The following is a 15,261-nucleotide window of genomic DNA, read 5'->3' on the forward strand; positions in this document are numbered from 1 at the left end:
CGAAACATGCATCATTTTACATATTTTACACATTTTTAATTATTATTACATATTTATATTATTGTTTGCACAATAAATATTATACATGTGATTATATATATACATATATATTATAAATACCAAATAGTTAATCTAAATGAATGTATATGTGTAATAATGTGTGCATGTTCAGTATTATACTACTATAGGTATATGCGAAAGTGGCCTTTGTGCACAATATATATGCATAAATATCTTGAACTAAAATACTACTTCCTCCGTCCCCGAATACTTGACACGGTTTGACCTGGCACGGGTTTTAAGAAATGTAATGGAAAGTGTGTTGAAAAAGTTGGTGGGATGTGGGTCCTACTTTTAAAGTATTAGTTTTATAATAAATGTGAATAGGAATGAGGTAGTGGAATATGGGGTCCACTACCAAAAATGAAAAAAGTAAACTGTACCAAGTATTCGGGGACGGACTAAAATGGCAAACTGTGTCAAGTATTCAGGGACGGAGGGAGTATTTCATAATAATATATATGGCAGCTATAGAAAAAAGAGAAATTGGAAATGTGTTACATATTAGTATAATATATACACGTGTCATATTTCTAGTGTACTTGCTTTGCAAAATAAGACACAACTATATGTTAAAATATTTATTGGTTATGTTGATGGATAAGTTATGAATACGATTGTATACGTGTAAGATTTTAAGCTAAGCTATTTATTTCAACTTTTTTATAGAAATGAATAGTTGGGTTAGCTAAACCGACCTTACTTCAGTATATATTAGTTATTGGTTATGTAAATGAAAAGGGGAATTTTCGGAAGAAATAGAAAGTGGAAATACGATAGTTTCTAGAGATAGAAAATGAGGGGAAAAAAAATGATAGTAGTTTCCTATTCAAACTCTACACATATCTTTACTTTCAGTAGGCCGAAGCCGAAAGACTGTAAGTTATGGGAGGTCGAATCACAGGCTCGATTCCATTACTCTATGTTATAAGGTGCGTATAAATCACACCTTTAGTTCACATATTTTATGTAATTAATTGCTATGTATTAAAATGGAGTGAATATTTAAACTATATGATATGAGCCTGAAATGATTATGTATTATTTGATATTGATGTTGTAAATGATGTGGATATGTGATTTGTGCAATGAATGTGTTTATCTATAGTATTGGAGTTATTGGTGAAATATATTGATATATAATTGGTGCAATGGATATGTTTGATGCATGGTATTGGAATTATTTGAATAATGGAATTAAAGAGGATATGTGACGGTCTTGCCCTGGGTCTGATGTCAATGATAATGGAAATAGACCTACGGGTCACATACAATGATAATGGACCTACAAGTCAAAGAAATTATACAAAGAGGGACCTTCTTAGAAAGGTCAAATCAAAGAGGGGCCTTCGTGGAAAGGTCAAATAATAAAAAAGGACCTGCAGGTTGTATGCAATGGAAATCCCGGGCCGATACTAGGCTTGATCTGTCACAGAATAATAAAAAGAATGGAGAGACATATGTATATGAATATTAGATTGTTTATGATATTTATTATTTCTTGTGATATATTTTGGTGAAAGAATGAGTTTGATATTTGTATGTGAAATTAAAGGTAAGGTTTATATACACTGTGTTGTAGCTCATATAAACCATTATAATTTTTCAGGAATAAGATATCAGTGATGCGTGGGTTGATGTGAGTTACAGTTATTATAAGGGTCGGCGGCTGATGCATTTTGGCAACCTTCTCCTCATCATTTTTGCATGTAGATATATGTGTTTTATTTACTTGACGTGTGGATTATTTATTTTAAATTTTTAAAATTTATTTATAGTAAGTGCATATGTCATAAGGGTTGAGGTGTGACAGCTGTAGACGTACACATGTGCGACGTTTTTTGTGTTACGCTTTCAAAGAGTTTGTTTGATATAGTAGGGCGACGGCAGTGCGAAGACTGTGAAACAAGTCTTGGCCATACTAGGAGGACTGGAAGTCTATCTTTGGGAAGGATTATAGCAACGGGGTGCGTGCAGAAGACGTGGCAGATGAGCTACTGAACGGGAAGGACACATCTTTGGCCGACGAGTCCGAACCAAATATGGTTGCGTACACACTGAAAGACTTCTTCACGGATGACCAAATCCAAGACACCCTCAACTTTGACGCTACCACGAATGTCCTTCTTGGTGACTGATAGAAAAAGTGTCCGGAGCCCAAGCTCCGGTAAGAAGAGAAGCCGTCAGAGGATTTGTTCGAGTCAATGTTGAATGTGATGACGAAGATTCATGAGGACACCAATCAGCGTCTTCAAACTCTGTCCTCTCGTATCGGTTACGACTTCGATTTGAGTGCCAAGCGAGTTGAGATCAGCAAGATGTTGGAGGAAATTCCGGAAGTTCCATAGAAACATCGTTTCATGGCGTTAGACATTCTAGTGAAGGAGCCTGAACGGTTGGATCTATTCACCGGTTTCTCGTTGTCTGACAAGTATTGACTACATCATCCATATCTTTTATTTGCATGTGTTTTGGGTGATCTATTTTGTAGGGTTCACATTTATCTTCGTCTACCTATTTTCCAAATTGGTGGACGAAGTAGTTGGGTGTATTGAATGATGTTAAGTCCAACCGTGCGTATCTATTTTTGGATTAGAATATGTATTCACATTCGAAGAATTTTTCATTTGGGGGGGTGTTGTGTTTAATGTGAGGGCTATATCCGATTTGTAGCCCCCATTTTTCGCCTTTGCGCCAGTGGGTGAATATAACTGTGTTAACTTATTTATAACATAAATGTAATGACACGCAACATAAATGCAACTCCAAAATATGGATTTATCTCCCCTTCTGAACCAGAAGTAAATTTTATCTGCTGCAGGCATGACAATATCTGGTATTGCTATCTATTCCCACCAAGCGACTTCGACGTCCCCAACCCCCATTCAGGTCATACCTCTTCCCAATACGCAGTTTAAAATTAAATGTCATTACCATGGGAGGTTGGCCATCCAATCATGGAGATTTTACAAAATCTCACTGAGCTCTTTGTATTTATTACTCTTCATCATTGTTATGCAGTTCATTGGTGTTAACAACAAGTAGCACATACTGATAAGAGTAAAGGCGCCGGATCATGTAGAGCACGAGGAGTGCTCAAATGTAGATAGAATAAATATGAATCAAAAGTATGGGAAAGAGGAACTGTCGGCTTTTATTGATATGGAATGATAATGAATAAGAAGATAAATCCTCCAAGGAAGCCCTCGATCTGAAGATCGCCTATAATCCAATTTCCCAAGATGTCAATCATCATTGTGGAATTGTAATATCTAGACTTACATGTGAGGGAATATAGCAACAACTAAATCTCAACAAATCTGCTAGCTAGAAAATCAAATATTCAAAATAACAGAAAATGAATTTGCAACTACTAAGCCGATGTGTCTTGCTCCTCTTGACTTCGTCTACTCTCCTTCTTTCTCTCCCGCGTTTGTTGCCCAATCAACAACCTGTCGGTCTCCCCTTTTGAGACTCGCCATGTCGTATCACATACATATTTGCATATATGTACATTCGAGAGTAAATTTTAGCTGCAGCATGTGTATATATGCGCATATACACGCATGTGTATCATGTATGTGCAATTACTCACACCTTGTACTCCACATTTAATGTGATGGATATAGTTTCACACAAACAAGGATGATCCAAAAGCAGCATTGAAACACACAACCAGATCTACGACGACATCAGACACAGTAGGGGCAACATACAAATAGTGAGGGGCCGACGTCGAAGGATATGTCAAAGAAACAACTCTGAACAATCTCAATGAACACAATGGTGAAAAAGGATTCACTAGCCAAATCTTCTAAGATTCATCAACCGGGGAAGGAATAGTCTGCAAGATCCTCACAAACGTATGGTATGAAACATAGCTGAGCGTCAAACTAGGGCAGGTCACACATACGAGACAAATTATGTTTGTTATCTTATTGAAATCAACCGCACCTAATCGCCAGACGTTGCTAACACAACTCAAAAATTGAATACACAAATAAGCAATAATCAATTGAATTACATCACCGTCAGTAACCTTTCTAACAGAACTAATTGAATCTACAAATGTACGTAATCGTTAATCGTTCCTCGCCTAACCCTAAAATTCTAGGTTCTTGGATAATTAGTGTTTCATATAACAAACGACTGCATCGACATACCTGTGGTGGTTGGAAGGATGAATATCAAGCAACGACTGAGGGCCTTCCGAGCTTCTTTTTACTGGGTAGCTGGTTCGACAGAGTGGAGTTGTCGGAGGGAAAAATAGGTATGCAGATGCACTTCACATTGTCGGAGATCTGGACAAATACTAATACCACAAATTTTCGAAGATAAAGAATTGCCAATATCTCTGATTGCAGTATAAATTTGTCGAAGATCCGACTCTTTTCTTCCGGGTTCACCGACAATATCTAGATCTACCAAACTGAGTAGAAGACGGTAAAAAGGATGTCTTTTTAGGCTTTTATGACCCAATAGGAGCTATCAATCGAGCCCTAAATATAAAGTCCAATTAATTTCACTGCATTTCTTCGAGCCCAATTTGCTTGATATGCCCAATTCTCCAAATAAATTTTCTCTCGTGAGTCATCGCCGATTCTCTCTTCCCAATCTGTCGTTCCAAGCGACAAGATCATTCATCCACATCTTTACCGTTAGTTTTTTATTATTCCTCCGCTAGACCACTACCTGCAATTTAAACTGCAGAATTAAGCAACAATTAATCCATTACCTTCGTTTTATTGCACACCAATTACTCACTTTTAATCCCATTTAATTTAATCCCACTTTATTACATATAAAGTCAGCAATCAATTTGATCTTGAATGCTAATAATCGCACTCAATTAATTATTGTCTACCACAATCGGCCATTTCCTCCTACCGTTGCACATCTTCCCCTCCACTATCTGGAATTGATATTGGACAATTAAGTCAAATAAATTCAGATTTTAATCCACCTTTAATCACAATTTATTTCCACATTGATTTCCAATAATCGTTCAACAATATATATACTTGGTCTATTCCATCACTGTTTCACAAGTCACGTCCGAATTTCACAACAAATATCAAAGACGTGAAGAGAGAACAAAAAAGAATTAGAGAAGCTGTTTTAGTCAAAACTAGAAGCTCAATCTAGCAAACCCAAAGAACTCAGCTTTCGGGGTGTTTCGGGACTGTTTCGGAGGCTGTCCGGACTCTTTTGGGACGGTTCGTAGCTGTTCAGCATAGTTGTTTGTGGCTGAATGAGCGCGTGCGATGCTGACCGCCAGTACAGTAGCGGCGACACTACACGGCATCGGTAGAGTTTGTCGTTGAGACAGCTCGGTGTGGGCTGATGGCAGCAGGAGCGGAACTGCGGAGGACGGGGCTGCCGGAGACAATGCCGACTCCACAGTGACAGCAGCTGTGCTGCATTCTGATTGAGGGCGAGGGGCTGGTCTCGATGCAGCAGCAGCAGCGAACGCAGGGCACCGAACAGCATCCCTATGTCGAGCAGGAGACGGGGAAGGCGCTGACGGCCTGGAATCGCTGGCTCACGATGAGCAGCGACAAGGTGACTGGTCCGGATGGGCACGAGAACGCGGAGGGCGTGAGGTAGTGATACACTATTTATTAGCACTAAAAATACATGCAAGTATACAGGATAAATCTAGTATAGGTAAAGGTCAGTACCAGGTTGTCGAACACGGGGAATAAAATCACCAATTGGCTATCTTCTACTAAGCCTCTTTTACTATTCGGAGAACTAGAGTGTTTTGTGAAAACATTTAAATTGAAAATAAAAAACAAATCAATGCAGCATAAACTAGAGATTCAATAAATGAGATAAGAGAATTCCAAGGATGTGCGTTCACAACTGTGGTTATAAAAATTCCTCCTACAATGCCTAACACAGTCTATACTTCGATAGGACGAGTTACATAAGTTCTGCCCATATGGTACAAGCATAGATTACTAACACTAGGGTTGTCAATCCTAGATACGTAACTCCTAGAAGCTCCTAAGACCCTTGCAAAGTCCTCACTCTCAATTAACAGTGCCGTTTTAAGGAAAGCTAATTGTAGTGTCTATTAAGTGGATCTAACTCGCCAACCTCCTCTCACGATTATGTAGCAAGTTATAATAAATCAGCATCGAATGTGTCACTTAAACATGCAGTGTTACGGAACAACTTAAGGGAGAAACGAAGTATAAACAAAACGGATATTAAATAGAAAACAGAATTGTATAAACCAAAAGTATGTTACTAACACATCCCTAGAATCCTATGAATTTAGTTACACATAGTAGAATAATCTAAAAAATAGTTTGAAGGGGAAACAATTTAAACATAAGAACTAAAGTGATAAAACCCAAAGGTAGAATCCTGTAGCTTTGATCTTCACTTGACTACGTCTTCAACTTCTTGCACAGTGATGAACTCTCAAATATTTTCGCTCTAGAATTGTGTAGTAAAGAGTGTGTAGGTAAAATCTTGAGAAAATATAATTAAATTCGTGCACCGCCTTCTCGCAGCGGACCGCTGCACCTTGGCCAGCGGTCGCTGTGGATTGTCCGAAGCTTCTGTGGATTTGGGTAGCGGTCGCTGTAAATTAGTCCAGTGGCTACGGGATTTTCTCAAGCGGTCGCTGTACACGTCCCAGTGGTCGCTGGGCGTCTTCAGACTTTTCAGCACAACTTTCCGGAGCGGACCGCTTCAAGCACAGGAGTCGCTGTGGTCCAGCGGTCGCTGCGACAAATGCAGCGGGCCGCTGGGCTTTTTTGAACGTGCCGGAATTCCATCTTTGACTTTTTCCTATCTTTTTGGCTCAAATATGCACAATTCTCACAAAACATGTCAAAATACCAAATTAAATAAAATATACGAAATATAAACATGTTTAGACACTAAAAACAGACCAAATAAAGGTCCTAAAATAGTGCAATATCCAAGTGTATTAGGTAGCAGAGAGAAACGGAGGTCATGGTGATTATTCGTTTTGATTTCTCTGAAATCTGGAATGGTGTAAGAGAAGGAGACGTGAGATTTAGTGAGAGCTGTTTGAATTTTATAAAAATGACTGGACTCATTTTGGTATTTGGGCTGCAGTATTAAATTTTTTGATTTGAGCCATGAGTTTTTTTTATTGGTTGGGACAAGTCATAAATTTTAGTTGAGCTAGCAAATTAATTAAAGAAAGTTTTGAGCTGGAATTTTAATAGTTGGGCTGGAGTTTTAAATATTTGGGCTCCCTTCTTACTAATTAGTTGGGCAGAAAATATGTGTTGAAAGTGTTACGTACGGACTGAGGGCGAGATTGGCCGGCCGGCGTCGCCAGTGACACCTTAGGCGGCTGCGAAATATCCAAAAGAGAAAAAGAACGATCTTCACGAGTTGAGGGAAAAGTGAGAAATCTCGAGTTAGAGAAATTAAACGAACGAGATGATCTTTTTAAGATATGATTGTGGGCTTCCTAACTAAGTATTTTTGCTAGCTTTATTTTAAAAGAGGAAATATCTTTTCAGTTTGGTTTGCAAGTGAAACGGATGATAAGTATGTTTTTCAAGAGAAAGTGATGATGCGTTTTAAGTGAAAGTGATGCTTTATTGAGTGGATTGTGAATCACTTGGCTTTGCCGACATGATGTTATACAATGCTCGACTTTATCGATATGATGTTATATGATGCTCCGCTTTGACCGATAAATATGAGTTAAGTTTCAAATGAGTGTTATGAGGAAAGGAGGATACAAATGCTATGACATGCCATATTTTGTTTTGAGAAATGTCTTTTTTTCATCTAGCACAGGGAGCCACATTTCCAGTTCATGTATAGTTCAGATTTGGCCTAGGGGACCTATCTGAAGTGGTTGTTACCACGTACGGTTAAATCGAATTCGGGTCTTAGTATGGGTAGCGTCCCTACTTTGACTAGTGTACACCAGGGACTGTGAGTCATCGAGTGAGTTGGCCGGTTATTGTGACGGTGGGAGGTGGCCACCTTCTCGGCACCAGAAAGAACAGATTTGATAGTTTTTAAATGCAAGGAGAGATCAGTGTTATGATTGATGAAATGTTTTTGTGTACTCGGTTATTTTTAATAAAATCCCTAGCTCACTCATTTATGTCTTGACATGACAGTTTTATAAAAATGTATTTAGCTTGTGTTCACTGAGTACTTTAAGTACTCAGCTCTGTATGTGTTTTCCCTACATGCAGATTGAGGTGATGACGGTGGGCGATGTTGAGCTTAAACGACGTATGTTCTTTATAGAATGGTGATTGGATGCATATCGTGTCTTCATATATGATGTCATTTGCTCTTGAACTTCTGCTAAAATAGTTTTTCTATTGAAATCGCATATTATTGGTCGAGTTTGAGTACTCGTTTAGATGATACTCTGATTGTATTCAACTTATTTCCATGATTTTGAGCCAAGTCCATTTATACATTGGTTTTCCCCCTAGCTTAGAAAGGGGCAGGCCTGACATCACTCGGATCAATGTAGGAAGATTTGTTGTTAATTCTGTGATCAAATTCTTCCAGCGACAGAGACCAAGATTATCAATAAGGAAGCCACTCTGCCACTGTAAGAGTGGAGAGTTGAGGAACCATGAGTAAACGTAAAGGTATACTGCGTAACTTATTGACATTAAAAATCACATAGCCTAAAACAGGCAGAGGAATCATGTATTACGAAAATTACTCATAAGGAAAATGTACCTATGTTTACTTTCAATCTTTAAGAAAAACAACTCTTTCTCATGTATAACTTTTTTGACACCAAGTACAACCCCCGATTAGATCCCTTGGAATCCTAAATTATACGTTCTATACAGAGCATTTTAGTTTTTTCATTAATCCTGTCATTCCTTGTTAATTGAGTCATCTTTTGATTTAAAGAAATTTCAAATAATTGAGTCATTTCTATTTTTAGTAAAAAATAATATTCATTATACTTTATATTCTCTTCCTCTCTCTTATTTAATTCCATCTCTAATTTTATTCTCCAAACAATTAATTGTTAGGTTTGGTATACTGAAAAGCATGTTTTGAGTACGAATAGAATCTTGCTTGTATACAAAAACTCTATAATCCACTTTTAACCCGATTCAGTATTATTCGAGCAGTTTCGCACAAATAGAATTAGTATTACTATTACATTGTGTTTCTTGTGCATTTATAAAATGTTTTACAAACATTTAAATGCATAACAAGCAAACAAAACCTATGTCTTTTGCTTAGTAGACTGGTTGTGGGCGTCATCCACTTTAAGGTAACTACAGTCGGTTCTATGCAATGTTTTGCAAAAGAGAAATAAGAATTTCACAACCTGGATAGGCCCTGGCTACCTATTGCAAAAGGTTGCAATGCCAGTCCGATTATTCTTTACCTTTACTTAAGATGACAATGGATCTAACAGCAAGACATGTCTTTATCCTATCTACTGAAAGACGAGGTTTTGATAAACGACTACTTTTTAGTCAACATACGTTAGCATGGAGCATACATTATTGGTTATGCATTACTTTGACTTATCAAACGGTGTAGGTTTTTCGCAACCCAATAATCCTGGTATCTTGGGTAGTGGTAATTAATATCTATCGGTGCTAGGATTGTTATTATGTTGAATCGGCACTTGATAATGTCCTCAAGAGGAGCTCGAACAAGGTTTTATTATTCTGAAACTGACCAGTTGGAATTTAATTAATCTATATGTAATAAATAAGTGTTTCTTGTTGAGTCCACTCGTGGAGTAAACAAGATGTTAGTTAATTAAGTTCATAACAGACATCAATTGATTAATGAACATTTATATAAGTAATAAATAAGTGTTTCTTGTTGAGTCCACTCATGGAGTAAATAATCATTTAAACGAGGATACCGAGATAACTTGCAATTTCGGATTTAGATGAGTAAATCAATATTATTACTGGAGTGGCTGATAATAATATTCAAATTCAAGCTTATATTAAATTAAAGTTCAATTAATTAGATAAAAACTAATTGGGTGTGGCCTGAATACAAACCTGTTAGGTTTGGGATACTGAAAAGCATGTTTCGAGCAAGTTTCGCTCGAATAGAATTTTGTTTGTATACATAAAACTCTACAATCCACTTTAAACCCGATTCAATATTATTCCAGCAGTTTCGCACGAATAGAATCAGTATATTATTATATTGTGTTTGCTTGTGCATTTATAATATGTTTTATAAACATTTAAATGTATAAGAAGCAAACAAAGTCTAAGTCTTTTGCTTAGTAGACCGGTTGTGGGCGACGTCCACTTTAAGATAACACAGTCGGTTCTATGCAATGCTTTGCAAAAGAAAAAGAAGAATTTCACAACCCAGATAAGCTTAGACTATTTCTAAGCCTTTCTAAAATAAAATGACATTGGTGTGGTATAGCACTGAATGGATCTAACAGCAAGACGTGTCTTTATGCTATCTACTAAAAGACTAGGTCTTGATAAAATACTATTTCTTAATCTACATACGTTAGCATTGAGCATATGGTATTGATTATGCACTACTTTGACTTATCAAATGGTGCGAGTTTTTTGCAACCCAGTAATCCTGATATATTGGGTAGTGGTGATTAATGTCTAGCAGTGCTAGGATTGTTAATATGTTGAATCGTGCGCGAGGTGAGTCTCGTTAGATAATGTCCTCAAGAGGAGCTTGAACAATGTTTTATTATTTGGAAAACTGGCCAGTTGGAGTTTTATTAATCTATGAATAATAAATAAGTGTTTCTTGCTAAGTCCACTCTTGGAATTAATAAGATGTTAATTAATTAAATCCATAAGCAGACAATAATTAATTAATGAATATTTATATCTTAAGCGCGGAAAATAAATAATAAACGAAATGGAAACCCGGATTACTTGTAATCTCGGATTTGGATAGGAGTGCAATATTACTTCTGTAGTGGCTGCTCGTAATATTCCAATTAAAAGCTTATATTAAATTGGGGTTCAATTTAATTAGTAAAAAGCTAATTGGAGGAGCCCATATCCAAAACCTTCCATAGATCCCTGGCTGGGCCCAATATGAACTTAATATAAATAGGAGAATAAATGAGACAGAAATCAATTTTCCCATTAAAAATAGCGTCTCTCTCTTCTCTTTACTAGGAGACGATTTTTTTCTTGATTTTCTCCTCCGTGAGGAATTTTCTGGCTTTTTTATTCGAGTCCTAATATTTTGATAAGATCAGTCCACCCTGATATCGATATACGTCAGAAGATCCGTGGTCTAGTATTTAAGATCATCGTGGAGAAGGCGCGAGCAATCGACGATTCTTTGGAGAATCAAATTGGTAACTCTAAACCGTAGTATTCATGTTTAGGATTCACTTTCTTTAAGCATGAATTATTTGCGTTCTAGCATGCAATTATCTGTTTAACATGTGAATTGATTAATCGCATCATCGGTCAAATAAATCCTTGTTTGATTTATTTGTTATTGTACAAGTCTTCCGTTGTGCAAGGGGCACCAAACCCCAACAATTGGTATCAGAGCCTATTTATGTAAGAAGATATCAAAGTCTTTCCAAGACAAGTTTGATTATGTGATAAGATGTACTCATTAAAATCTTATCATTAATGGGTAAGCATTAGATACAACGAGAATCACCTTAAAGAAACTACCAGCATCAGCATAAGTACCTTCTACAAAACACGAGTTGTGGACTAGAGCAACTCTGGTCTAGCACATCTCAAGGTGTAATGTTGTTCCAACACGTGTTGGAAAGGTATCCAAGTAATTGGAGGTGAGTACTGAGGTATGATTTAAGGTTGTCCTAAATGATGTAAAGATATAAGTTCTGTAATCTTCAAAGATATAATTCTTGTATAAAGATCAAGAGAGGATCTATAAGCCTAACAGCGTGATGACTCTCAAAGTAAAGAGAGAGATATCATATTTTCCACATTACCAAGAAGTCATACCATTAGAAACTTTTGCATTAATAAAATCAACTTCAGTACCTAAGATTGTAAGAACCATGTCGTAGTGGGAACGTTGTAGAACACAACAATTTCATGAGTCTAATCATAAGACTCAGTCTTAGATTAACTTGAATATAATCCCTTTAACTACAATGTAGTATTGGTTAATTTGGATAATCATATTTGAAAAGGTGATAGATTCCATATTACAATCTAAGATAGACAACATGTTTTACAAGACTTGCAATACAACCTACAGACTGTGTCAGTCAGTGGGAGCAAGTATCTTTGCAAGTGTAAATGTGGATCTCAAATGGCTAGACAATGACAATGGGTTATGCCCAAAGAGGGTTATCTTCTCGCTATCGTTGTGCCATGATTTATTCGATCATATTGTCTATTAGAACTTACATAAATGAGAATGTATGTATTATGATTGTCGAGACAGCCTTCTATAAATAAAAGTCTTGAGGAAATCATCTATTAGAAATTCCATGAAAAGGTTTATACCTTTCAAGATGGAATTGTCTTGTCTCTAGTCAAGTGTCGTTTGACGCTTAGTGAGATCAAGAATTATGAAACTAGTTTCGGAGATAGTTGTCTCATGTATGCTATAATGTGTACTAAGTTTGATATTAGTTGTGCTTATGCATGTAAAGCGTATATCATATTAACCATGACAAAGGACTTTGATTGAGGTAAAGAGTATACCATAGTGCTTGAGAAAGACTAATTGCTATATTCTAGTTTACCAGTCATTCATGTAATGTTCTTAGGGTTACACTAATTTAGTTTTATGACTAATCAGTGATCCAGTAAGTCATCTTCTGTATATGTCTTTACCTTAGGAGTATCTTCCTAATAGCTTTAATCGTAAGTTTGAGTATGCCTATGAGTATTACATTTGGAGTATGACTCTAGTGAAGGGACACACGATCTATTAAAGCTAAGCAATCATGTAGAGGATGAAATTAATTAAAGATCAAGTATGCAGCAGGACATTATGATGGAATAGATATGATCAGAGAACAACCAAGCAGATTTTTTACATAAAATGCGGCGTTCAAACATGATGTGAAATGATGGTGGTTCGATATATCTAGTACCAAGACCTACTTTGTGTATAAGTGGGAGAGTTTTTGGCAGTGGGTATACTCGAAAGCATGTTTTGAGTATAATTGGGAGATTGTATATGTAAAACTCTACAATCCACTTTTAACCCGATTCAATATTATTCGAGCAGTTTAGCATGAATAGAATCAGTATATTATTACATTGTATTTGCTTGTGCATTTATAAGATGTTTTATAAACATTTAAATGTATAAGAAGCAAACAAAGTCTAAGTCTTTTGCTTAGTAGACTGGTTGTGAGCGACGTCCACATTAAGGTAACACAGTCGGTTCTATGCAATGGTGTGCAAAAGAAAAAGAAAATTTACACAACCCAGATAGGCTTTGACTACCTATCCTTAAAGGTTGCAATCTCAGTTCGATTATTTCTAAGCCTTTCTAAAATAAGATGACATTGGTGTGATATAGCACTGAATGGATCTAACAACAAGACGTGTCTTTATGCTATCTACTGAAAGACTAGGTCTTGATAAAATACTATTTCTTAATCTACATACGTTAGCATTGAGCATGTGGTATTGATTATGCACTACTTTGACTTATCAAATGATGCGGGTTTTTTGCAACCCAATAATCCTGATATATTGGGTAGTGGTGATTAATGTCTAGCGGTGCTAGGATTGCTATTATGTTGAATTGTGCGCGAGGTGAGTCTCGTTTGATAATGTCCTCAAAAGGAGCTTGAACAAGGTTTTATTATTCGTAAAACTGGCCAGTTGGATTTTTATTATTCTATGAATAATAAATAAGTGTTTCTTGCTAAGTCCATTCTTGGAATTAATAAGATGTTAATTAATTAAGTCCATAGCAGACATGAATTAATTAATGAACATTTATATATTAAGCGCGTTAATAAATAATAAACAAAATGGAAACTCGGATTACTTGTAATCTCGGATTTGGATGGTGAGTGCAATATTACTTCTGTAGTGGCTGTTTGTAATATTCCAATTAAAAGCTTATAATAAATTGGGGTTCAATTTAATTAGTGAAAAGCTAATTGGAGGAGCCCATATCCATAACCTTCCATAGATCTCTGACTGGGGCCCAATATGAACTTAATATAAATAGGAGAATAAATGAGATGGAAATCACTTTTCCCATTAAAAATAGCGTCTCTCTCTTCTCTTTAGTAAGAGACGATTTTTTTCTTGATTTTCTCCTCTGTGAGATTTTCAGGCCCTCCTCCGTGAGGAATTTTTCTATCTTTTTTATTCAAGTCCTAGTATTTTGATAAGATCAGCCCACTACGATATCGAGATACAGTTTGGGAACCAGTCAGAAGATCCGTGGTCTAGTATTGAAGATCATCGTGGAGAAGGCGCGGGCAATCGACGATTCTTTGGAGAATCAAATTGGTAACTCTAAACCGTAGTATTCAAGTTTAGGATTTACTTTCTTTAAGCATGAATTATTTGCGTTCTAGCATGCAATTATATGTTTAACATGTGAATTAATTAATCGTATAATCGGTCAAATAGATTCTTGTCTGATTTATTTGTTATTGTACAAGTCTTCTGCTGTGCAAGGGGCACCAAACCCCAGCAAACCCTTCATAGATCCCTAATATGACCCATCATAACATTATATAGGACACTAGACAGAAGACATATGATTATTCATTCATAATTTTTGAAAATCTCTACATAGCGAATTTCGAATTTCTCTCTTTATTTTGAGAGTAATTTCATGTTATTTGAATTACTTGATCGCATGAGTTCTTTGTTACATATTTTTTACATATTTGTACGAATGAACAAATCCTCTACGACGAGGGAAAGGGCTGCGTGGAGAATTAATTCTCGCCATGTACGTAATCAATTAATGGCTACGTGAAAATTGAGATACAATTTATGTTTGCATTCATGACGTTGGTAATGACTAATGATTACATACAAGAAATCTCAAGTAATGATTGCATTTGTATTCATGCGCCGATATTGTTGACTTCTCTTGACGGTAGAATTCAATACGTGAGTGAATTGAATTCGGGGTCGGGATGGAGGAGCAGCAGCGCAGACGGCTGCAGAGACGCCGACGTCGCAACAGCAACGTTGACCCAGCAGCCATGAAGGTGATCGGACAGCAACACAGCGCAGCTGCGACTGCAGTGGCTGCAGGCGT

The 15,261-nt window shown here is 36.6% G+C and overlaps 1 long non-coding RNA gene across 4 annotated transcripts; it reads left to right on the forward strand.

Annotated features, from left to right (window-relative positions):
* The first annotated feature begins 768 nt into the window (after positions 1 to 768).
* On the forward strand, positions 769 to 2,686 carry LOC125185246. 4 transcript variants are annotated; one of them, XR_007170090.1, is made up of 3 exons: positions 769 to 992; positions 1,670 to 1,699; positions 1,937 to 2,686. It is a non-coding gene; the product is annotated as an uncharacterized LOC125185246 (long non-coding RNA). The 4 variants fall into 4 exon arrangements; XR_007170089.1 differs by lacking the exon at positions 1,670 to 1,699; XR_007170088.1 differs by lacking the exon at positions 1,670 to 1,699 and having other exon boundaries at positions 1,940 to 2,686.
* Positions 2,687 to 15,261: the final 12,575 nt, after the last annotated feature.

This window comes from Salvia hispanica, chromosome 4, assembly GCF_023119035.1.
Source record: "Salvia hispanica cultivar TCC Black 2014 chromosome 4, UniMelb_Shisp_WGS_1.0, whole genome shotgun sequence".
NCBI classification, from domain to species: domain Eukaryota; kingdom Viridiplantae; phylum Streptophyta; class Magnoliopsida; order Lamiales; family Lamiaceae; genus Salvia; species Salvia hispanica.